The sequence below is a fragment of the Panthera tigris genome, chromosome C1, assembly GCF_018350195.1.
Source record: "Panthera tigris isolate Pti1 chromosome C1, P.tigris_Pti1_mat1.1, whole genome shotgun sequence".
Lineage (NCBI taxonomy): Eukaryota > Metazoa > Chordata > Mammalia > Carnivora > Felidae > Panthera > Panthera tigris.
The window spans coordinates 160,703,684-160,728,170 of record NC_056667.1 but is presented as its reverse complement, the minus strand read 5'-3'; positions in this window follow the sequence as shown (position 1 = coordinate 160,728,170).

The following is a 24,487-nucleotide window of genomic DNA, read 5'->3' as shown; positions in this document are numbered from 1 at the left end:
GTAATTAGTGACAGTCATTTTACTTAAAAGAGTGTTTTGGAAGAGGCTTTTTTTTTTTTTCCCCATAAAAGGTATCATTTATTATGGTAGAGCCCATGAGAGGAACTCTTTGTCCAGGACAATAGTCTTTTAGCCTTGTTAGTGTCTTATTCTGTATAAATGTGTCTAATTGTTACAGTCGCTAAACAGAACCGATCCTACTGAGTGTGATCATTTAGCTGTGAGGAGGCATAATAGCAGTCGCATCCGAAATTTGCAGCAATTTCACATATTCTTTCTGTGGGAAATTTTTTTCTTGTTGCCAACGGCGCTGAGGAAGTGCTGCTGTTTTCCCCATTGTCAGGGGCAGCTGTCTGTCTGTGCCGAGGCTGTGCACCCACCAACCAGGCAGATGGTGGATGGGAGCTGAGGCATGTCTTCTGTGCACGGGACCCACTCTGCTGGCTTCGGGGAGTGCAGCTGCCACGCTCTCAGGATGGTGACAGCGAGGCAGCGGCTGCATTTCAGGAGCCCTTGTATAGAGCCATGTGCTCTGAAAGGGTGCTTGGGGTCTCTGGAGCATTGAATAGGCACTTGCATATTCAAACTGCCAGAGCTGTGTGAAAATATGGATTCCTATTAATTAGAATTTTGGATAGGAATCAGGCAGGAGGTGTGTTCCAAGGAGGAGGGGAAACCATTCTGCCAGATCTGCATGTTAATGTGTTCCTGCTGGAGAGGCCAGCCCGGGGTTCCCGTAGCCTGCTTACTACCACCGGGTTTCCAAGACGTGATTCACCCCTGTGTCTCCACCTGTATGATCCCTTATGCTAATCGAATCTTTCCTGAGTGGGGCTTTGACAAGGCAGTCAGTGGTCTGGGACAGGCTGTGGCTGTGGGAAGGAATGCCCTTCTACTCTGCATAAGATGCAAGAACCTTCTCTGACGCTGATGCCGGGACCTGGCTCTCCAAAGAGGGCGGTTCGATGTGGGGAAACAAACTAGATGATGACCCTGATTCTTTTCCCGAATGTCAAGTCTACGCCACAAAGGCATGACTTCGGCTGCTATCCCTTTCTCCCTTTCCTTCTGTCCACTGTCCTCAGGAGTGGATGCTCAGGTTCAAACCAGACATGCATTTCAACAACAGCTTTGTTGAGTTTAACTCAGTTACGATTGCATCGTCATTGTCTATCATACAATTCACCCATTGAAAGCATACAGTTCAGTGGTCTTTCACGTATTCACCGATATGTGCAACCATCTCCAGAGTCAATTTTGGAACAGTTCATCACCTCAAAAGGAAACTTTCCCTGAGCTCTTCTCTTCTGTTCTCCTCACCGCCCCTCCCGACTCGAAGCAACCACTAACGTACGTTCTGTGTCTATAAATCAGAACATTTTATGTGTGAGTAACGGGTATGGTGGGGTGTGCGTGTGGGGATCTTTATGTAGGATGAGACCAAGAGAAAAGGCTAGGGAAAACTTCCAGAACAGATAAAAAACTAGCTCTAACATGTGTCAGCATTAAGCTCCACTGCCGTCTCTTGAAATCGGGAGGCTGGGAGTCTGGTCAAGTGTTGGTGAGAGCGCTCTCCCTCGCTTGCAGACTGTCAACCTTGTTGCTGTATCTTCCTCTGGGGAGGAGAGAGAGAAACAGACAGGCAGACAGGCAGATACACAGACAGATTTGGCATCTCTTTTTCTAAAGGTACTCATCCCAACAGGAGGGCCCCATCCTGATGATCTTATCTAAACCCAATTATCTCCGGAAGGCCCTGCCTCCAAATCCCATCACCGCACTGGTTAGTGTTTACACATATGAATTTGGTGGCGGTGGGGGGACCCAATTCACTCTAGAGCACCAGTCATCAAAGTTTTCTTCGTGTTAACGTGAAATCAAAGTATCTGTTTTAGAGAATTCCACTACATTTCTGGAGTTGGAAAAGTATGTTTACGGCCCCCTGCTTTGGAACATTGCTGTCAGTTCTTAAGGATTCCTGTTTGCTTAGAACTGATGGATCTGGAGGAAGATTCTTGGAAATTAGGTCAGACAGGAGTAAAAAGAGGAAGATAGAGTACAAATCTTGGAGGTGAGGGCGGTGTGATCTTTCAGCTATGGCACAAAGATAATGGAGAAGACAGGCACTTAGGAAGGGGTCATTATCTTCCCGAAGGACTGGGTGGAGGGTGGATGGAGTAAGACGGAAGGTGGGAAGAGCCCAAGACGGGCTGAAGGGGAGGAAACTCTAAACAGAACCCTCCAAGGATGCAGCTGTCTTCACAAGCCTCCTCTTGCAGGGGCAGTGTGGGCACCTGGTTGTGAGCCTCCTCGGTCCCTCTCAGGCTGGTCACTTCTCCACCACGGGTGAAAGGTGGTGACGCTCAGAGTGAGTATTCTCTACCAAACTAGCCCAGCAAGTTGGCCCTATTTTTTGGAAATTGTTTCTAACCTAGAGTGGCACCTCCATCGCTTTTGTATATGAGAAGGATACTCTACTGGTGAAGACTGGGAATGACGGCAACACATGCAGTTAGATACAGCCAGGTTTGCAGTGAGAGAGCACTCACATTATATGCTTTAGGATTCAAAGTCTTCTTCTTGTCCTTCTCCTTCTCCATCTCCTCTGCTTCCTTTTCTTTCTTTCTTTCCCTCCCTCCCTCCCTCCTTTCTTTTCTTTCTTTCTTTCTTTTCTTTCTTTCTTTCTTTCCCTCCCTCCCTCCCTTCTTTTTCTTTCTTTCTTTCTTTCTTTCTTTCTTTCTTTCTTTCTTTTCTTTTCTTTCTTTCCCTCCCTCCCTCCTTTCTTTCTTCCTTCCTTCCTTCCTTCCTTCCTTATAATTTGATACCTTAATTCTACATTTACATAACAAGATATATTAAGCAAGCAATGGTTATTCCGTGGAGGATATGTGGAAACACAGTATCAAGTTCTCTTGGCATATTTAAATATGATTTCCTCAACAAGGAAGCACGTAGCCTTTTAGTTCTCTGAACAGCAAGGTGCACTTTCTGTGTGTGGACCCGAGACAATGGCGATCTATCTCCTTTCTGGCATGCAGGCAAGGGGCTGGCTGGTATTTTTTTCAGCTGAACTGTGAAAATACTGACCTACAGAAACCCCCAAGGAGGAGTGTTGACTCTTCAGATGATACATTTCAGTTGCTTCTTGTGATTTTTGATTTGTTACCAGCATGTATAATATATTTTAAAAAATAGATCATAAACACTGGGTTTTGAAACGAACCTACTTTTTAAATGATGTCATGGAACTGTCAAGAGTTCATTTACTTCATGGAGACCATGTAATGCTGATTAACGATGTTTTATAATCATTGACACTTAAACACATAAAAGATGCAACACATTTACTAGACGGTCTTAATAGATATTTGCATAGATGGCAAATATGTGCACGCAGCGTTCTTTAAATGTTGCTTTTTATATTGAGTATGAAAATTACTCACTTGTTAAGTTTACGACTGAAATACTTAGTTAACTGAACCAGTAACTCAATTTCTCTTTGGCTCAGGAAATGGCTCCTGCTTTTCACATCATCACATGTCTGTTTTGGAAGTTGATGATTATTTGACTGTTCTCACTGGGTTCACACTGACTTAAACCATACCCTCCACATTGCCTTCTTGCTTCCTGTCAGATGCAAGTGGTGTGTGTGTGTGTGTGTGTGTGTGTGTTCGTGTTGTGAGTTTGTTTATGTGTATGTGTGTGTTCATGTTGTAAATGTGTGTGTGTGTGAAAGACAGAGACATAGGAGAGACTGAGACTGAAAGACTCTTTCCCTGACTGAGAGAATTTGAATCATTTTCAGGATATTTGTATGTCATTTTTCCATTGTTTGGGTTTTTTTAAATCCTTCTTTAGTGATGTGGAGAGCTGTGTCATTTTTGTGTTGTTGTTGAGCTACAAGGAAAACATTGGCAGTTCTGACAAGATTATGAAGCCAGAAGAATTTCTTGAGGAAAATATTCTCGTACGTTATATAAGAGTTTTCTCGTTTTGTTTGCTTTGTAAAAGGTCTCAACTCAGTCAGTTATGAAGCTCCTACAAACATTTGTTATTTGAAGAAAAATACATAATGAAGACTTTCTACTTAAAAAATGATGATTGGGGCACCTTTTGATTTTGGCTCAGGCCATGATCTGACGGTTGTGGGATCAGGTCCCAAGTCAGGCTTCATACTGGTTGTGGAGCCAACTTCAGATATTCTCCCTCTCTCTCTCTCTCTCTCTCTCTCTCCCACCCCCTCTTCCTCTCTCCCTCAAATGTGTGCTCTCTCTCTCTCTCTCTCTCTCTCTAAAAAAAAAAAAGAAGAAAGAAAGAAAGAAATTAAAATTTTAAAAATGATGATCAGCAAATATTTATAGTGCCTCCTATAGGCGGTGTTTTGAGTTAGGTGTTCTAAGGCATATGCATGAATAACATAAATAAGACACAGAAACATGTGCATGGTGTTTCCTTTGCATCTTTCCCAAAAGGGATTTACAGTGAGAATTTCATGAAACAATTGACTGTCTTTGTAAGTGAGTGCTATAGTATATACATAGAGCAGTACAGATAGTCTCCAATTTAGAACGAATTGGTTCCAGAAATCCATTTGAAAATTAGTTGTTTGGTAATCAGAAAGCATTTCCCTATAGTAAAAATCTTATATTGGGTAGGTTCCTAGGCTTGTCCATAAGAACTTTTTTTAAAACTTTTTTAAATGTTTATCTATTTTTGAGACAGAGGGAGAGTGAGTGGGGGAGGGACAGAGAGAGAGAGGGACACACAGAAACAGGTTCCAGGCTCCAAGCTGTCAGCACAGAGCACAAAGTGGGCCTCGAACCCATGAACCATGAGATCATGACCTGAGCCGAAGGCGAACTCCGACTGAGCCACCTAGGCATCCCTATGAGATTCTTTAGCTCATAAATTTAAGCCTAAACTAAGATGTAAATTGAAATTACATTCCTTTTCAAAGGCACTTAACCTGCTTTTGTAACATTTCAGTGATTTAATGAGCAGACCTGCCCCTAGGGTGTGAGGGAGTCCTAGGTTAGTATTTTTGTGTGTGTGTGGGGGGGCACCTGTCTGTATAAGCCATTTGAGTTATACAAAATCAGAGTATCAGCACTATTCCAATGCACAGTCTCATCTGATCACATGAGAAAATTACCACACTGGCCAGCAAGGATTATGCATTTGTCAGGTTGCCCTCTGAGCACCAGGACTTAGCCACGGCACTCTGGGATGACCCCACGGGTGTCTGTTCTACAACTCCTTGGGGAATCTGGCTGATCTTACAGTGTGAGGAAACAGTATAGGTTTGGGGACCCCCAGAAGGTGAGAAATGGGGGGCTGGGAGACAGATAGGTCCTGGTGCAGGCTCAGGGGTTTGCCTGTCCCAAGCACCAGAGCAGACTCTAAAGAACAGGAACCCCTGAGTCCTGGTTCCGGACAAGGTCTCCCGCTTGCCTGACTCTAAGAGTGATAATGACAGTGACAGTGCCTCGATGGGAAAGTGCATCGTCAGTTTCAAATCAGAGCACCCATAATACATTTCTGATATACCTGGCACATTGTAGATACTCATTATATGTGCTGAAGGAATAAATACATGCTTTGAAGATAAAATGCTCCTTCACATAAAAGGGTAGTTTTGAGCACCAGTGGTTGCTCAGGATTGCATAAGAAAAGACACCTTTCTTTGTGGGTGGGTCACTGCTCACTTGTTTTAGAAAGGGAAGGTTATATCTTGAAAAAAAAATCTTATGAAGCTTGACTTTACTACCTCGGTGCTTCGTAATCAGCTAATTTCCAATTTTAATAAACTTTGAAAACAAAATGCCTTATGCCACACATGAGAAAATATGTCTTGTGGGGTCTCAAGTCTATGCTAGGTCTTGTCAGTGATATTTTGGCCATAGCGGAGCTAGAGTGAGGTTTCCCACAGGGCTCTTATTAATATCTGCAGTTTCTTCTCCTGGAAACTTCTCAGCCATTTTTTATGAGCCTAAAAATATTAGGGAAGCCGGCAGGATGATAAATTGAGTGTGTTTGTGGGTTTCTGTCATCCTTCAGAGCCAGGGAATGTTAATGACTGGATGAACGTCCATTCCCTCAGCCACGTGCTAGGAAGAGTTTTGTTTTTAGCATGTTCCAGAAATCCCCTGGCAGATACTGAGGCAGAAATTACAATAAAACAGAGTTACTAATCTATTTTCCATGCCTGCTGATTTTTATGTCCCTTGTGCAGTACCTTTCTGCAGCCACCGGTAGGTGGTTTACTTGTGTGTGCTTCTAGAACAGAAGAGACCAAACACTGAGAACCTCAGGCTTCCCCTGATGTTTTATGTTGTTTTTTTTTTTTAATGTCTTTTAAAAATTTATTCTTGAGAGAGAGAGACAGAGCATAAGTGGGGAGGGGCAGAGAGAGAGGGAGAGACAGAATCTGAAGCAGGCTCCAGGCTCCAAGCTGTCAGCACAGAGCCCAACATGGGGCTCAAACTCATGAACCATGAGATCATGACTTGAGCTGAAGTCGGACACTTAGCTGACTGAGCCACCCAGGTGCCCCTCCTCTGATGGGTTATGAGTCCAAGATGTCAAGACCAAATATATATCAGAAATGGTTAGGCACTAATTCTTCAAATTGAATGGAAAATACAAAATGGTCCCTATAATTCTTTTATATTCCTCTATAGAGAAAAATTCCTTCTTCACAGCCTGATAACACTTAATGCTAAAATAATGCAGTATTGGGGCGCGTGGGTGGCTCAGTCAGTTAAGCCCCTGACTCTTTTTTTTTTAATGTTTATTTATTTTTGAGAGAGAGAGACAGAGCATGAGTGGGGGAAGGGCAGAGAGAGAGGGAGACACAGAATCCGAAGCAGACGTGGGGCTTGAACTCACAGACTGTCAGATCATGACCTGAGCTGAAGTTAGACGCTAAACGACTGAGCCATCCAGGTGCCCCAAGCCCCTGACTCTTGATTTTAACTCAGGTCATGATCTCACGGTTTGTGAGTTCAAGCCTCACGTCAGGCTCTGCACTGACAGTATGGAGGCTGCTTGGGATTCTCTCTCCCTCTCTCTCTGCCATTTCCCAGCTTTCTCTCTCTCTCTCAAAATAAATAAATAAACATAAAAAATTGTACATCCTCATTAGAAAATTATCCAGAGGACTATGGATAATAACAAACCAAAAAACTCAACCAGTCTCAGTCAGTGCCACAGAAAGCTGCACAATACACCCCCCGCCACCATTAGCCCCAAGTGGGCTAGAACAAAGCTGTTTTAAGCAACTACAGAAGCACACATCTTTCTATGGTGCAAGTCACTGGGAGTGACATGGAGAGCAGAGTCTTTCTCACCCGCGGAAAGTTCTGGGAAATATACCTCTGGCCAACAGTTCTACCATTTTTAGAATATTATAATAATTATATAGAAATCGCATTTAAACATAAGGTATGTAGAATATTCCTGAAGATAATGTTTTATAATGAAGGGAATGGCTTCCTTTTCTCCATGTCTCCCACTTCTTTCTTTCCCTTTTGTGTGTGTCGGGAAGTAACTTTTCCAGTCAAAGTTGAGTAAGGAGTGCCACAAGGGACAGTTTAAAAAAATTCTTTTTAATGTTTATTTTTGGGAAAGAGAGACATAGCGTGAGTGGGGGAGGATCAGAGTGAGAGGAAGACACAGAATCTGAAGCAGACTCCAGGCTCTGAGCTGTCAGTGCAGAGCTCAATGTGGGGCTCAAACTGACAAATTCCAAGTTCGTGACCTGAACTGAAGACGGACGCTTAACCAACTGAGCTGCCCAGGAGCCCCAACAAGGGACAGTTTTTTAAAGCATAGTAAGTGATTAGTAAACTCTTCTATTCTGGCACATTTCTGTAGTGGGAGAAATGGACAGCTTTTGTAGCCATCATATCCATACAAGTTATTGGCTAAATCACTCTTAATAAACACAATGCAAGTCCTTTGTAGCAAGCACTCATTTTGAAGTTTTAGCATATTAGATTGTTAAAGATAGAAATAACAATTTGAGAACAAATTCTATGTTGAATACGTGTCTTACAGTACTTGACTTGACCTTTCCAACGAATACTGAGGTATTTCCAGTAATCAGACTCTATTTTGGTTGTGCAGAATTCAATCGAATTGAGAAGAGGTTAAGTTTATCATTCCTTTTCTAATATGCTTTTAAACAAAACCATCTAGGGGCGCCTGGGTGGCTCAGTCGGTTAAGCGTCTGACTTCGGCTCAGGTCACGATCTCATGGTCCGTGAGTTCGAGCCCCGCGTCGGGCTCTGCGCTGACCGCTCAGAGCCTGGAGCCTGTTTCCGATTCTGTGTCTCCCTCTCTCTCTGACCCTCCCCCGTTCATGCTCTGTCTCTCTCTGTCTCAAAAATAAAAATAAAAAAAAAACCAAAAAAACAAAACCGTCTACAGTGACAAAACTATAGTTTCTTACTTTGCAGACTGACTTTCAGTTTGATGGTTCATTTATTCACTCATTGATTTATTCATTCGTGACTTTTGGAATGACTTTAAATCAAAACCAGGGCACAATATTTAGTTGAGTGAAAGTGATTTCTGTCAGAGCTGAACGTACAAGGCCCAGATAGTTATCCTTCTGACTGTTGATTCCCATCTAAGGGTAGAACTTGAGCGTCCTTGATAAGTACGCAGATTAGATAGTCTTCAGGCAGTTTCTCTAAATGTCATAGTTACAGCCAACTTCTGGTAGGTACAGGAGAAAAAACTAGACTCTCTGATGAAGACTCAGGATACTGAGTGAAGGCAGAACCTTACATTTTGACGATTAAGAGAATAGGTGGTGGTGAATGAAGCCCAGTTTAGCAGGCCGAGGAGACACGGTAGGTTGTAGACCACGAACCTCGACAAGGAACTGGGTCCCCAGGGTTTCCACAGGCCCAGCCAGCAGTTTCTTTAGTAAGAAGCCTTGGTTTTGTTCCAGCCTTGAACAAATGGCCTGTTGTCTCTAGAGTTTCATACGGCGACACAGTGATTTTCAAAACAAAAGTTTTCTTTTTCGTCAGGGGAGTTTGCTTTCAAATGGAATTGTATATAAAATGCTTGTGTATGAAATAGCAAAAGCATTGCTGCTTTCATTGAAAGCAGGTGGAGGGCCCAGCACAGAAGAAATTTGGTAGCGGAAATTTCTTGAAGCAGCTCTGCCAGTCACTCACCACTGTCAGGACACCTTAGTGATGTTCTTATGGATTATTCTATTATTTGTTTACAGACCAAGTTAATTACAAAATATGGATCCAGGAAACGGAATGGTGGATTTAACGATGATGACGTGAGTTTTGGAGACCACCTAGCAAAAATGATGATTTTATTTGCGTCGTGGTTAGGGTAGTCGCTGGCAATGCAGTGAAGTCACATCAGACGTGAATTCAAATGTATGTGCTCAGCTAAGAAACAAAAACAAACAAAACTCAGAAAGAAATCGAAGAAAAACTATGTAAGATTTATACAAAATATGGTAAAGCCTTGGATTGCGAGTAACTTGTTCTGTGAGTGCTCTGCAAGACAAGCAAACATTTCCAACACATTTTAACTTGATAAATGAGCGGTGTCTTGTAACATGAGTGCTATGTGATGCTGAATGTCACAGGATCACAACTGAGCCACTGGTTCTTGAAATTCGCTTTGATATCTGGGTGCTTTGGATTACAAGCATGATTCCAGAAGGAATTAGGCTCGCAGACCTACGTTTTACTGTAAACTCTAAAACTTTGTCAAATGACAGAAAAGGAAACCTAAATAAATCCTAATGGCATTTTCTTGAGAAATTTGTCAATCTGTTTCTGAAATTCATCTGGGAAGAAAATGTACAAAACAGCCAATGTCACCCAATTAGACATTAAGCATACAATTAAGCGTTATTAATTAAAACAATATCCCGCATAGGAACAGATCAGTGGAAGAGAACAGAGTTCCAAAGCTGACCCACGATAAATAGAGATTTATGTAGATTTAAGATGGAATATTAAATAAATGGTGGGCAGACTGTTGATTTCCCAACTGTAAGAAATAAAGAATATTAAGGCCTTTCCGTATACCAAAAATACGCAGTTAAAATGACCTTCAGATGGACTATGGATTTAATTGGAAAAAACAAATGCATCAAAGTAGTAGAATAAAATATAGGAAAGTACAAAGAAAACAGGCATTTAAAAAAATTACTGCTCACCCTAACTACTACTCAGGGAGATGAAAATTAAAACAGTCAAACACTATTTTTGCCCATTGGGTTTACCGAAAACCAATAATGTCCAGTGGTGGTAAAGACTGGGGAACACACACACTCTCATTTGTGACTGGTGAGGGTGTGAATTGGTATGGCCTCGAGGGAATGATATTTTTGTTGAAGCTGTTATAATTTATAGCCATTCCACCCACAGACATTTGTCCCAGAGAAAGACTTGGACTTTTGCCCAAAGTTGTATATACGAGAACGTTCATTACGGCATTGTTTGTGAAAGTGAAACGTTGGGAGCAGTGGGGAGTGGTTACACAGCCGCGGTACCACAGACTACACAGCAGTTGTAACTACGGAGCAGTTAGGCAGGAATGAGGTAGAGCTGCCCGTATTGCCAGCGAGAGCCTGCCAAGACAGATTTTTTAAGTTAATAAAACAAGTTGAAGAACAATATGCATGGCATGACACCATTTGTGTGAAAGGTATCACCATATAATTATAGTGTGTATTAATGGGTACCTATATCCTTTAAGTATATTGAGAAAGGTCTGGAAAGATACATACCAGATTGATTACAATGCTGGTTGTTTTTTTAAGTTTATTTATTTGTTTTGAGAGAAAGAAGGTGAGGGGGGAAGGGGCAGAGAGTGAGGGAGAGACAGGATCTCAAGCAGGCTCTGCGCTGTCAGCACAGAGCCTGATGCGGGGTTCAATCTCATGAACCACGAAATCATGACCTGGACCGAAATCAAGAGTCATTTGCTTAACCAAGGTGCCACCCAGGTTCCCCAACGGTGTTTTATCTCTGGAGAGGGGAATGAATTGGGGTCTGGGTGATGGTGGTGGTGGGATGGGGCTGGTAGTCAGAGAGGACATTGTATGTTTGGCATTATTATATATTATTTGGCACAAGAAATTCAATAAGGATGTGCTTATTTCTTATGCAGTTAAATGTTATTTATTTTTTAAAAAAACAAGGAAAAATAGCAACTAAAAAGATGATATAATTATCATTTGATTAATTCAGAAAGCTACAAGACTGAGAAATAAAACCATGATCCTCACATGAGGAGAGTCTGTGCAAGTCTGAGAATATATGTCCTGGCCATTCATCCTCAATGCAGAGGACTCTTTTTAGCTTTGGACTACCTTTAATGCCTCCAGGAAAGTGGCCTGCGATGACGTTGGACACAGCCATGTCCTTACTTTGGCAGCAAAGTGTGCATGTCACATGTTTTAGAATGAGCAAATATCTGAGAAGCATTCCATGATGTATCCTTTCATTATTTCAACTTATTTATCCACTTGTAACGCTGCCATGAACTCCAGGAAACATAAACACACCATGAATGAGTCCCCCATGTTGTGCAAATTGGAGGCTCCTGTTCCTTGGTAATAGAGTCCTAAACCATAACTCCCATTACATCATTTGCACATCCTAACTCCGCCTTAGTTCCCCTCCCCTCTTTTCATAAACACCTCATTGGGAAATTGTTTAGTCATGTTTTCTTCTGGGATTTTGCCATTCAGGATGCTGGAAGAATAATGCTATAGATACCTGTAGCCTTCAGTACTGTTTGGTGTCCCGGGCAGGAACAAGGGATGTCTGGCTCACCTTTGTTTACTGGGAGGTGTTTGAGCCATAGGGAGGGCACAGGCTTTGTTCAGATCTCAGCTCAATTATTTACCAACTGCGCGACCTTGGGCAAATTCCTTAACTTCTCTAAGTTGGCTTTCAGCAGTCTCTCGCACGGCATTAAAAACAAAACAAAACAAAACAAAAAAACCCACCAACCTTGTATTCTTTAGCGAGAAAGGAAGATTTGGTCATTTTCTGGCATTCCTCAATTTTCTTTGCTCCTTCTGGTTGTTTCTGCTTCTGGCCAGAGGACATTTCCTTTACACCCCCTTCCTCAGATCCTCTTTCAGACACTCCTGTTCACCCAGTCTGCAAACTCTCCTCCACCCTCCATTAACAGTTAGGGTACCACGGTCTTGTCACAAAATGCTGTCACCGGGGTCTGAGGCTAAGTGCTTTCGGTTGGGTCAGAACCTGGAACCATGGAACCAGATCTTCCCATTTGCCATGAACACTTCTTTACTATAGAATGTGATGTCTCTGCATAAGCTTGCCAGATTCTAATGTCTTACACTACTTACTTGCATTTGGATGATGAAAACATGGGTGTTTTGTTCCGTCTTTATGGTGAAATGTAGGTTTTCTTTGGAAAGATGCTAACTGAAGAATGGTTCTTGCTGATTAAATTAACATTTGAAAAACACCTGTGCAGACGACTTTCCTCACCTAATGAGATATTGAGTGACTTATTGCAACCTGGTCGCGTGTTCCTTCAGCAGTAAGGAAGTCTCCAGTTTTTAAAAATTAGATTGATAACACATTTTTAGGTCAGTAAAGTTATTACTTTAAAAAAAGGGGGGGGATTGTCTTAGTCCATTTGGTTTGCTGTAACAAAATTCCACAGGCTGGGTAGCCTATAACGACAGAATGTTTCTCACGGTTCTGGAGGCTGGGAACTTCAAGATCAAGGCACCAGCATACTTGCCTTCTGGTGAGGGCCCTCTTCCTGGTTCATAGCTAGCTAGCACCTGCTCACTGTGTCATCACATAGTGGAGGGGCTAGAGACGTCTCTGGAGCTCTTTTTATAAGGTGTTAATCCTATTCTTAAGGCTTGACTCTCATGACTTAAGCATCTCCTTAAAAGTTCCATTTACTAATACCATCATTTAGGGCATTAGGATTTCAACATATGAATTTAGGGGGCACACAAACACTCATACCATAGCAGGAATTAAATATTATTTTGAGCGATTATAAATACATTATATGTCGATGCGAGAAAAATTAAGTACAGAAAAACATAAAGAAGAAAATAAAAATTACCCACACCTGCCAGGCAGAGATAACCACTATTAACATTTTTGCAATTACCCTTGTTCATTTGCACATATATAACATAATATCAACACATTCTTAAAAATTGGGAGTATAATGAGATTATGGTTTTATAGCTGGTGCTTCACAATATGGCATCAAAATCTCTTCGTCACTTTTATATAATGACAATTCTCTTATAGTATGATTTGTCAGTCTTTTTCTTTTTAATTTTTGCTTTTTGTTCATGTCTACAACAAGACCATGAGGAAATTCTACTATGCTGTCCTCCAGATTGAACTTAATTGTTTGGTTTTTCACACATAGCTCTACAGCTATCTGGGGAGGGATACTGCAGTACCCGTGCACCTCCCAATACAGATCCTGGTCTCTTATTTATTTACGCCCTCGGCATAGTTCCACAGCTAAAAAGAGCAACAACAAGCAATCCCAGCATTTGTAACCATATGAACATAAATGACAACATTCTTAAAATCAAATGTGCCCCCTTCATGTCAGCTATCAGCATCATTTTATTTTAGAGGTCCACTTTTATAGATTAATCACTGTGCTATCAGGCAAATTCTTTAACTTCTTCAAATTCCTCTTTACCTCCCCCCCCCTTCCTTCTTTCCCTGAAATTTCTTCTCATGGAGAGTTTCTGTTTTTCCCAAGTTCATTTTTTTAAATATGTATAGTTTTTTTTTTTCTGTTTTAGCTCCACAATCCATTTCAATTTGTTTTTTTCATATGGATTTCCAGTTGATCATTATTGGAAAGACCATTCTTTCCTCATGGCACTGGGGCACTTTCGTCACAAGTCAGGTGATTGGTAATGTGTAGATCTGTTTCTGGACTGAATTATGTTCCTTTGGTCTATTCAACTATCTTTGTGGGAAATTCACTTTGTCTTGATAATTGTTACATTATAATAAGTTGCAGTACGATTTTTCCTGTGAGTGTGCTTTAATTGTATCTTACGAATTTTGATGTGTCATATTTTTGCCATTTGATTCAAAATATTTTCTGATTTCACTGTGATTTCTCCTTTGATCTGCAGTATTTTTTAAACGTGTGTTGTTTAAATTCTAAATATTTGGGGGGGCGCCTGGGTGGCTCAGTCGGTTGAGCAGCCGACTTCGGCTCAGGTCATGATCTCACGGTCCGTGAGTTCGAGCCCCGTGTCGGGCTCTGTGCTGACAGCTCAGAGCCTGGAGCCTGTTTCAGATTCTGTGTCTCCCTCTCTCTGACCCTCCCCCGTTCATGCTCTGTCTCTCTCAGTCTCAAAAATAAATAAACGTTAAAAAAAAATTAAAAAAAAATAAATTCTAAATATTTGGGGATTTTAAGATGTCTCTTCTTGTAATTTATTTCTAGGTTAATTCCATTGTGGTTAGAGGTCATGGTGTGTATAATTTCAATCTTCTCAACATTATTTTGGTATGTTTATATTCAGGTAAATTTTAGTAAATGGTCTATGTGTGCTTGAAAAGTATCTATATGTATTCTGCAGTTGTTGGTTATACTGTTCTCTATATAAGTCAGGTAGTTTAAGCATGTTGTTTTAATCCTCTCTATCCCTACTCTTTTGTTTCTTTCTTTCTTCTCTTAGCTCCTCAGGGAAGATTGCTAAAATCTCTCACAGTTTTTCTATTTCTCTTTACTATTGCCAATTCGTGCTTTACATATTTTGAGGCTATAGCGGTCGATACATAAGTTTTAATTTGTTATGTCGTTCTGGTGACTTAATCCTCTTACGGTTATGAAATGACCCTCTTTATAACTGTTAATGCTTATTGTATTAACATCTACTTTGTCTGATATTAATATAGCTTTCCTTTTGATTATTGTTTGTCTAGTGTGCACTTCTCCATTCTTTAATTTATGGCGATATTGTGCTTATATTTAAAGTATGTCTTTTATAAGCAGCATAATGGTTTACAAAGTCAAGTCTGACCAACTATGTCCTTTCATTGGAGTATTCGGTAATTTTTTTAATATAAATACTGACGTATTTGTGTTTATATCTTACATTTTACTATTTGTTTTCTATTTAACCCAGCTGTTCTAGATTCTTTCTCTCTCCTTTCTTACTTTTGTAGAGATTGAGAAACTTCTTTTATTCCAACCCCACCTCCACCCCATTAGTTTGTTATGCTTCTTCTATTACTCTGTTAATGCTCCCCCCTGGAAATTACAATGTGGATTTCTGACTTACTTGATTCTTCTGCGAATTTTACTCTTCGCACTTCCTTGGCCATGTAAGGACGCTTTAACTTCATTTATCATTTGTCTTTTGACTGTTGTCATGCATTTTAATTCCATGTACTTTGCCACATAATATTTTGAAATTTTCCAAACATACAGAAAGTTGAAAGATTTTCACAGCGAACACCGATGTACCCAGCACCTAGATTCCACCATTGACAGTTTACAATTCTTCTTCTATCATTACAGAATGGTCTTCTTTATTTCCAGTGACATTCCTTGTTTTGAAATCTCAGCCTCGAGTTTACTAAATCTCTGCTTATTCTTCCTAACAGAGGAACACATTTAACCCCATTTCTTAGCACAATCCCATTGGCAGCTGTTGAATGAACCCTTGCGGGTTATTAGAGGTGTAGCTTTGCCAGGCAGACTACAAAACAAATAACTCTCAGATGTAGAAACAAAGCCAAGTCACCTCTTGGAGGGTGAGTTTATGAGAAACCCAAGTGGTGGCTACAAATATAAGCATTTTGCAAAGGTTGATCTGGGAGGTGTCCTAAGATTTGGGGAAGATTTAGCGCTGTGATTTATTGGATAACTACATCAAAATTAATGGAAAGGAGTGCTCCAAGAGAGGGAAGCATGTTGTTGGATGTAGTCCTGTCCTTGCTTGCTGATTTTCTTTGCTTAATTAATTAATTCAGGAACCGTCTGATTGACTAATTGTATATCCTTAATTTTATAGTTGGCATTGCTGATGAGATGATGTATGTTGAATTACTGTAAGCAAAAAGTTGCTTTGCTTTTGATTCCAATTCATCCTAATGATACATGTTCATGTTTTTACTGGGCTTGAGCTAAATCATTACATTAGTGGAACTGCCATCAGAGATTGCTATAAACATTTCCGTTACACTAATTGCCATGATTTAGTCCAATTCTATGTGAAAACTAAATAGCAAAATGACCCTCTTATAGACATTAGGGTTGTTGTTTTTTTTTGTTAGAACACAAAAATATCCCCATAATTGCCTGATAGACTGTGTTTAATCTATAAAAGTGGAATTCGAAAATAAAATGATGGCAGTATTTTGACATGAAGGGGGCATATTTGATTTTAAGAATGTTGTCATTTATGTTTATATGGTTATGAGTTGCTGGGATTGTTTGTTGTTGTTCTTTTGCCTGTGGGCCTATGCCAAGGGCTTACATAAGTAGGAGGCCAGGATTTGTACTGGGAGGTGTACATGTGCTGCAGGATTCCTCCCTACCTAGTTAGAACTTTAAATGACATACAGGGCTACCTCCGAAAATATAAAAAGGTCATTATCAGTGCCTTTGGACGCACACCAGAAACTGGTAGAACACAAGTCTTAGTTAATTATCTATTAAGCCTGCAGGGTGAGTTGAGTGTTGGGGACTGACTGAAATATTAAGAGATATATTGATTATGGTTAGGATTTTGCAGCCATCAGAGATTATCTATACTTTGAATAAATGTGATTGGATGTATGTGTGTGATATTAACTAAGGATTCCCTTGCATAGAGAAGGGAAAGAATACCATTTTGTGATCCTCTTTTAGAAACCTCTTGATCCTTTTTTTCCCCTCTCTCCTCCCTCCCTCTTTCCTTCCCTTCCTCTCTTGCTTCCATCACTGAAGTTTCCCAGAGTCTCTGTTTTCTCAAGTTATTTTTTCTTTTTCTTTCTGTTTGCATATGTGTGTGTTTTCTTATGTTAGGAGCTTTCCTTGGATGGCTGATATGCTCAGTTATCTGCTCATATTTAAGAACAGGGAGAAAAAGATTCTTGGAAGCTCTGAAGAGTGAGGTGGGTATGGCACCTGGGCATTTCACGTAGGGTATGGGTTTCCAAACTTCCTTGACCTGAAGTCTTAGTTTTTTATTCACAGCGCACTAGGCCTAAAGAGATCCTTTCTAGTTCTGTTTATTAGATAGTTAGGTCCAAAGAACTGAATACTGCTGGTTTGCATGGCGAGCAATAGGCATTGCTGTTTCACTTGAAAATTCAAAACATCCCACAGTGCTCTTGTGAGTTCACTGTGGTGCCCCATGGTGCCTTAAGGCATGGTTTTGGAAAAGCCACTGTGGGTGGCTCAGCTGGAAGAGCTTATCAGTTGGGAAGTCTCAGCTCAGGTCATGTGGCTGGGCCTTTGTCTGAGCAGCGGAGGTCTAAGACCTTTATTTACTCTAGTGGCTTTATGCAATAATGTGGAAACGAATCAGAGATAGCTTTTTGAAAAGACTGTACAGTATTATTTAATCTATGGAAACTAGACCTTCTTTATCAGTATGCAACAATACCACACACATATTTCTTTGGGTTGGGCTAGAAGGCCACAGTACCTTAACTTTTTTGTGGTGTCTTTAGTAGCTTATTAGTCACCTTGTAGGTGACTCTCCTTCCCTAGATGCAACCTCAATTGTCGCTGTGGCCTGGATGTGGTATGAGAGGTCTCACGGAAACATAATCCAGAGAATCTGGTCAGAGTCTAAGGCTTCCAGGGTTAGGAGAGTGGAGGGACAGCATGTACTGCCACACTAGCAACAGGTTATGAAAGCTCAGGGGTTTATACTGACTGACTCGTATATGCTGTTCCTACATTTGATTGGTACACATGTGCTCTATGCTACTCATATTTCTGGTTGTAGGTTTAACATGAATGCAGATTAGTCAAAATAACATACTTCACAAGATATGGAACCTTCACTGGACACAAGTGGCTCTTGTGGACTGCCTGATAAGGTGTTGTGACCAGAAGTAGGGATTGAGAACCATGATTCCTACACACAGACACTATATGGCGTCCCTTCTGCTGGACTTCATCTTGGGCTATCACATTCCCAGAGAAGCTTCTCCCATCTTCTCCCAGGGAGTGGATACCTGGCTGCCAGCAGTCTGGAACTGAGTGGGGGAAGCAGTCTGGGATCTCGGCGTTCAGGATACCTTCCTTTGCTGTTCCTGTTTGATACACACACTTCCATCATGCTTGGGGTCTCTGAGTCTGAGACCCTTTATTTTATTCTCTCTCAAGAGATTAACCCTCCAGACATCTGCTGGGGCTGAGAGGGACATTTGTCCAGGAGCCTGTAGAAGAGGGGACACTGGGAAGGGATTACTCCTCAAACAACTCTGCACTAATCTACCCCTTCACCCCACTTCCAGATGCATCTGATGCAATAGATTTATAAACCTTTTGCATATTCTACTGTGTGGATCACATTAGTTCTTGGCTTTCATCCCTGCTGACATAGGATTCAGCTTTCCAGTTCAGCTAAGTTCATCCATTTTCCAACATCCCACATTTTGTTTTTGTTGTCTTCCCCTTCATTTTTCCATCTTTGTATGTTTATCTGTTTGCTTGTTTGTTTTAAATCTCTGTGCTAGAGTTTTGTGTGTGTGTGTGTGTTTTGTTTGTTGTTTGTTTTGTTTTGTTTTGGGGGAGAGCGTGCACTCATGCACATGAGCAGAGGAGGGGCAGAAGGTAACAGTGAGAATCCCAAGAATCCCCTGATGCAGGGCTCACATGACCCGTGAGATTATGGCCTGAGCTGAAATCAAGAGTGAGATGCTTGGATGGTTAACTGACTAAGCCACCCAGGTGCCCCTCTGTGCTGCAGTTTCAGTGTGATTTAGGGAGTCAGATTAGATATGCATCTATCACATCTCCATTCATTCGTTCTTGAGAATCTTCATGTGTGAGGACTTGACTGAGTGTTAGGATCTTAAAAGGGGGAAGACAAAGTCTTTGACACTAAGTAGTTCACGATTTATGGGAGGTGGGGAGGATCAACCGTGTTAATAAATACTTAGCTTGGTCCACCAGTGGATGAACTGATAAAGAAATTGTGGTATATGTATATACAATGGAATATGATTTAGCCACAAAAAGGAATGAAATCTTGCCATTTGCAATAACATGGATGGGCCTCAAGGGCATTACGCTAAGTGAAATAAGTCCGACAGAGAAAGACATCTCTTTTATATATGGAGTCTAAAAAAAATCTATCTATAAAGGGAACAAAGTTCATAGAAACAGAGGGTAGATTGAAGCAGACGGTGGGGGATAGGAGAAATGGGTGAACTGTTTTTGTTTTTACTTTAAATAAGTTGGATAAGAAAAATGAAATAACTTGCACACAGTGATAACAGTACATGTGGAATAACAGAGTTAGGCGCTGCTTAATATGAGTCTTTGGATGAACAAGGGGGAGAAGGCATTAAAAACAGGGAGGAACAGGTTGTTTGGTAAGCCTCAGGTACATGGGGGTTCTGACCTTGAGCAACTTTGGGCAACTAATTCACTGGACCCCTGCCACACCATGGTATCCTAGGACTGCTCCCCTTCCTGGTCTCTCAAACCTGATTCCATCCAGCTCCAAGCTTCTCAACTCCTGACTTTGCTTCCTGACACCATATGTCCTTTGGACTCAATGCTTTGCTTGAGAGTCCTAAGAATGCTGTTAGGCTCCTTTTTTTTTTTTTTTTAATGTTATTTATTTTTGAGAGAGAGAGAGCATGGCGGGGGGGGGGGGGGGGTGGGGCAGAGAGAAAGGGAGACACAGAATCCGAAGTAGGCTCCAGGCCCTGAACTACCAGCACGGAGCCTGACGCAGGGCTCGAACCCACAAACTGTGAGATCATGACCTGCACTGAAGTCGGACGTTTAACAGACTGAGCCACCCAGGTGCCCCTCCTTTTTTTTTTTTTTTTTTTTTATGTTTATTTATTTTTAAGAGAGAAAGAGTGCATGCAAGATCAAGGAGGGGCAGAAAGAGAGGGGGACAGAGGATCTGAAGTGGGCTCTGCTCTGACAGCAGAGAGCCTGATGCAGGGCTGGAACTCATGAACCATGAAATCATGACCTGAGCTGAAGTCAGATGCTTAATCAACTGAGCTGCTCAGGCACTCCTCTTTATTGAGATTCTTGACAGCCATTTGGCCACATTGCCTCTTGTCCCCTCTGAGAAATTCCTCTTCCAAATGGGGAAGGCCAAAAACTCTGTGTCAGTCTTCCATAGCCCCTTGCTTCTGGCCCTCTAGGAAGAAAAGACAGGGTTAGTACATCAACTAACCCTGGAAGTGATCCTGGAGAGGAAATGATCAGGGTGGTAGTTAGGTTTCTCACAGCAATTCTCAAGGAGAGGGTAAGGGCAGGTGAAGGAAGGTTAAGGCCAAAGGCCAAAGAGAGAGCCATGCTGGAATCCAGGAATCCCGTTAGGTTTCAGGTTCAGAGACAAAGCAACTCTGTGAATTTTGGAGAATGGCTTCCCTTTCGGTCAGGATTACCTCGGAGACTGGATGTGGCTAACCTATAGGTGAGGCATTTGCAAAGCCTACAGCTGAAAATGCAACGACAAGGCACACAAAAAAGGGCTCACAAATATTATCCCAGTTGTTTTAGGTACCATGGGGTCCTTTGTCCCCCTCTTCATTTGGGATTCTGTGTCTCATTCTGCTATGTCCCTCTCCATCCTCTCTTATGTGGGGAGTGAATTTTTTAAGTAAAATAAGCTATGGAGTTCTGCCACACAAGGTAGTCAGTGTTAATAAGAGAGATGTTTGTTCTATAGGTGGCCCACTCAGGAGAATTTGAGACTCCAGGACAGAAGATACTTGTAATTCAATTACAAAGGGGTGTAGGACCCAGAGGGAGGTAAGAGAGGCAGGAGAAGGAGAAGGAAAGAAGGCTGAGGGAGAGGACTTTCTGGTACCCATGAGAGAGGAAGATGTGCAGCTAGACCAGAAGACAAGGAGCTGTAATGCAATGTTTGTGCTTCCTCTGGACTCTGGATCCTTCTGGATTTTTCCTGTTGGACTGAGCTCTCTAGACTTTACTGTGAGTTAGAGGCAGCTCTAATTTTTTTCATGTATGAGTGAGTTCTTTAGTTTCTTCCTTCCTTCCTTTTTTCTTTCTTTTTCTTTCTTTCTTTATTCCTTCCTTCTTTTTCTTTCTTCCTTTCTTCTTTCCTTCCTTCCTTCCTCCCTCCCTCCCTCCCTCCCTCTCTTCTCTTTCTTTCTTTCTTTCTCTCCTTCCTTCCTTCCTCCCTCCCTCTCTTTTCTTTCTTTCTTTCTTTCTTTCTTTCTTTCTTTCTTTCTTTCTTTCTTTCTTCCTCTCCTTCCTTCCTTCCTTCCTTCCTCTCTCCCTTCTCTTTTCTTTCTTTCTTTCTTTCTTTCTTTCTTTCTTTCTCTCCTTCCTTCCTTCCTTCCTCCCTCCCTCTCCTCTTTCTTTCTTTCTTTCTTTCTCTCCTTCCTTCCTTCCTTCCTTCCTCTCTCCCTTCTCTTTTCTTTCTTTCTTTCTCTTTCTTTCTTTCTTTCTTTCTTTCTTTCTTTCTTTCTTTCTTCTTTCTTTCTCTCCTTCCTTCCTTCTTTCCTTCCTTCCTTCCTTCCTTCCTTCCTTCCTTCCTTCCTTCTAGCATGTATGTGAGTGGAGAAGGGGCAGAGAGAATCCTAAGCAGGCTTCATAATGCCAGTGCAGAGCCTGACATGGAGCTCCATCCCACAATCATGAGATCACGACCTAAGCTGAAATCAAGAGTCAGATGCTTAACTGACTGAACCACCCAGGTGCCCCTGAGTGAGTTCTTTAAAAAGGCCTTAGACTTCCTTTCTCTAACCCTTCCCTCTTCTCCATATCTTCCTTTTACCTCAGGTTACCTCTCAGTCTCAGGTATGAAAGTATATGAGTCTTCACTAGCACTTAGAGTACTTGATAGTGCTTAAGTACTTAATGACTATACTTAACGATTTCTTCCAGGTATAACCCAAATGTCTTGGTTTTTACCCTCAGGTGAGGACAATTTAGTTCAGTCCCATGGATGCAATCTGCCTGCCTAGATTCAGAGATTCTAGTGTTTTACAAATCTGCCTGTGCATGAGAATGTCCCCAGGCATTCCCCATGGTGCTGAGTGTCCACGTAACTCAGCACTACTTGTTGCTCATTGTCCTGGCCCCAAGTCCCAGTGATTTGAGCTGGTGATGGTCCCCATTGCTCCAGCTACTTCAAGACCACAAGGAAAAGAGGAATGCTTTCTATTGGAAGTTCCAGCTCAGGTTCATTGAACCCCAAAGTGTTTCAACTTTGGAACCCAAGGACCTGCCCAGCATGGAGCTGAAAAAGCAATTGACTTAGGGCACTTTCTCTCCAGGGCAAATACAAGCCACCCAGTGCCTGAGTACAACCTGGGGCTACCCACAGCCTCTAATGAGTGCCAGGACCACCAGACTTCTCCAGCCTCAGGCCACTGGTTGAGCCTTACTTACCATTCAGACACCTTCTTTGATTATGCTGCATTATGTCTCAGGGGCTCTGTGGTTCTTATTGTGACTCCTCCAGTCTTCACCCTTGGGCCAGGTCCCCAGCACTTCAGGCCATCAGATGCTGCTGTATGTGCCTGGACTCCTCTGCCCCTCAATCCATACGTGAACCAGTGAGCACACAGGTATGTAACAGAAGGAGCCCAGGGCACTGCCTGACTCACCCTTAATGAAACAGGCAACGGTAGACCCCACATATTATACAGATATTTGCCCTTGAAGTTTGAGCTTCTACTGAAATTGCCTGTGTCTCTCCTTAGTAAAGGAAACAACACATGATGGACTACTCTTGTGGGTCGAAGCCCTTGAAATCCCACCCCAATCCCATGGAGAATCTTCTTTTAGTATGACTCTTTCCCCTTTGCTTTCTTTCTCTTTCAGATTCCTGCATGCCAGGCCATAGACAGCCATGGTCAGGTTCAACTTCCTTGTTTTCTCTGCTTCAAGTCCAGCTGAGAGAAAAGGATCTTGCATACTAAGTTCATCTCCCATCTTCCCACTTAGAAGTTCTTCAGAAGCAAAGCCAAAGCCTAGCTGCAGAAGGCAGTCAATTTATTCTAACATATGCTTCATGTAACTTGAGATGTTGAAAAACTCAGATAGCTGCACCAAACTGAACACAGTCAGGAAACCCCGTGGTCACCCAACACGTGTAATTTAGAGGAGTGGATTAGTCAACCTGGGACTAGGCACCTTCATGCATGAATATGGGGATGCGCTGCCAAGATATGTCCTATGTGTCTATTGAAGCAGGAATCCAAAATTAGAAAAATGCAAATGGCCGTGGTGCACGGGCACAATGGCAGGATGGGCCCTTGCCAGTTCGGCTGGCTCCCCTCTAAAGTCCCAGGCCATGGCTTCCGTGGGGCCGAGCACTGATTGAAGGAAGGAAGAGGATTCCATTGGACAAAGCTAGGAGGAGCTGGTGTACGGTCTAAATAGATAATAAATTAATGAAGGCATGTGTGTGACGGATGAGAAGGAACAATCTAATATTACACCCTCCAAGTAGTCGAGTATCATTAGACCCACAAATGTTTCATTGACTCGAATATACTCAAAATGATACCAGTTCATTGTTTCTCTCTTTAACTCCCAAGCTCAGAGAACATGGACACTTGCCCGGAACAGATATTCTCAGATTCCCAAGTGAACATAAAACCCTCCTCCACCCCAGCCCTGGGTACACATATAGGTTCGAAAGGGGAACTCGGCTTATGATTCTGTTTGCTTTTCTTTAATTCTTGTGCTACAGCTTCTTAAGTACAAGCTGTGGGATCTGCTTTGCTCTAACCCCCGGGAAAGACTTGCAGACCTCTTTCAAGGAATGCTTTGTTTTCCTTTTAGGTCATAGTCTGCATATATCAGACATCAGAAAAGATCACAATTCTGTGTTGTTTCCATTTTGGAGGAGAACTCGATCCCACTGTTATGAATTCTGGGTGTCAGCAAGTATCTGGCTCATTCCCTCTGTCCTTCAGTCCAAATCCATGAACTTGGAGGGTCTGTACAGACCATGGTGTTGTGAGATGAATTCCACCCCTTTTCTGTGGAGGTGTTCCCTGTGGAGAGCAGTTAGCCTCATCATTCAAGGTACTCTACACAACAAGCTGGAGAAGTGAAGAGGATGAAAGAAAAGAGATTGATGTCAGAAATCTATCTTCAAAACATGATCTCTTTAAGGAAGAGAGTGGCCTTGTGGTCAAACTGTTCTATAGGAGTCCAGAACTTCAGAGTTCTTCATCCCATATTTCATGGGAAGGCCTTAAAATGAGTACCCATAGGAAAAGTCCTTGGTGATTCTTTTTGCTTGAATTACTGCCTTAAAAATTGC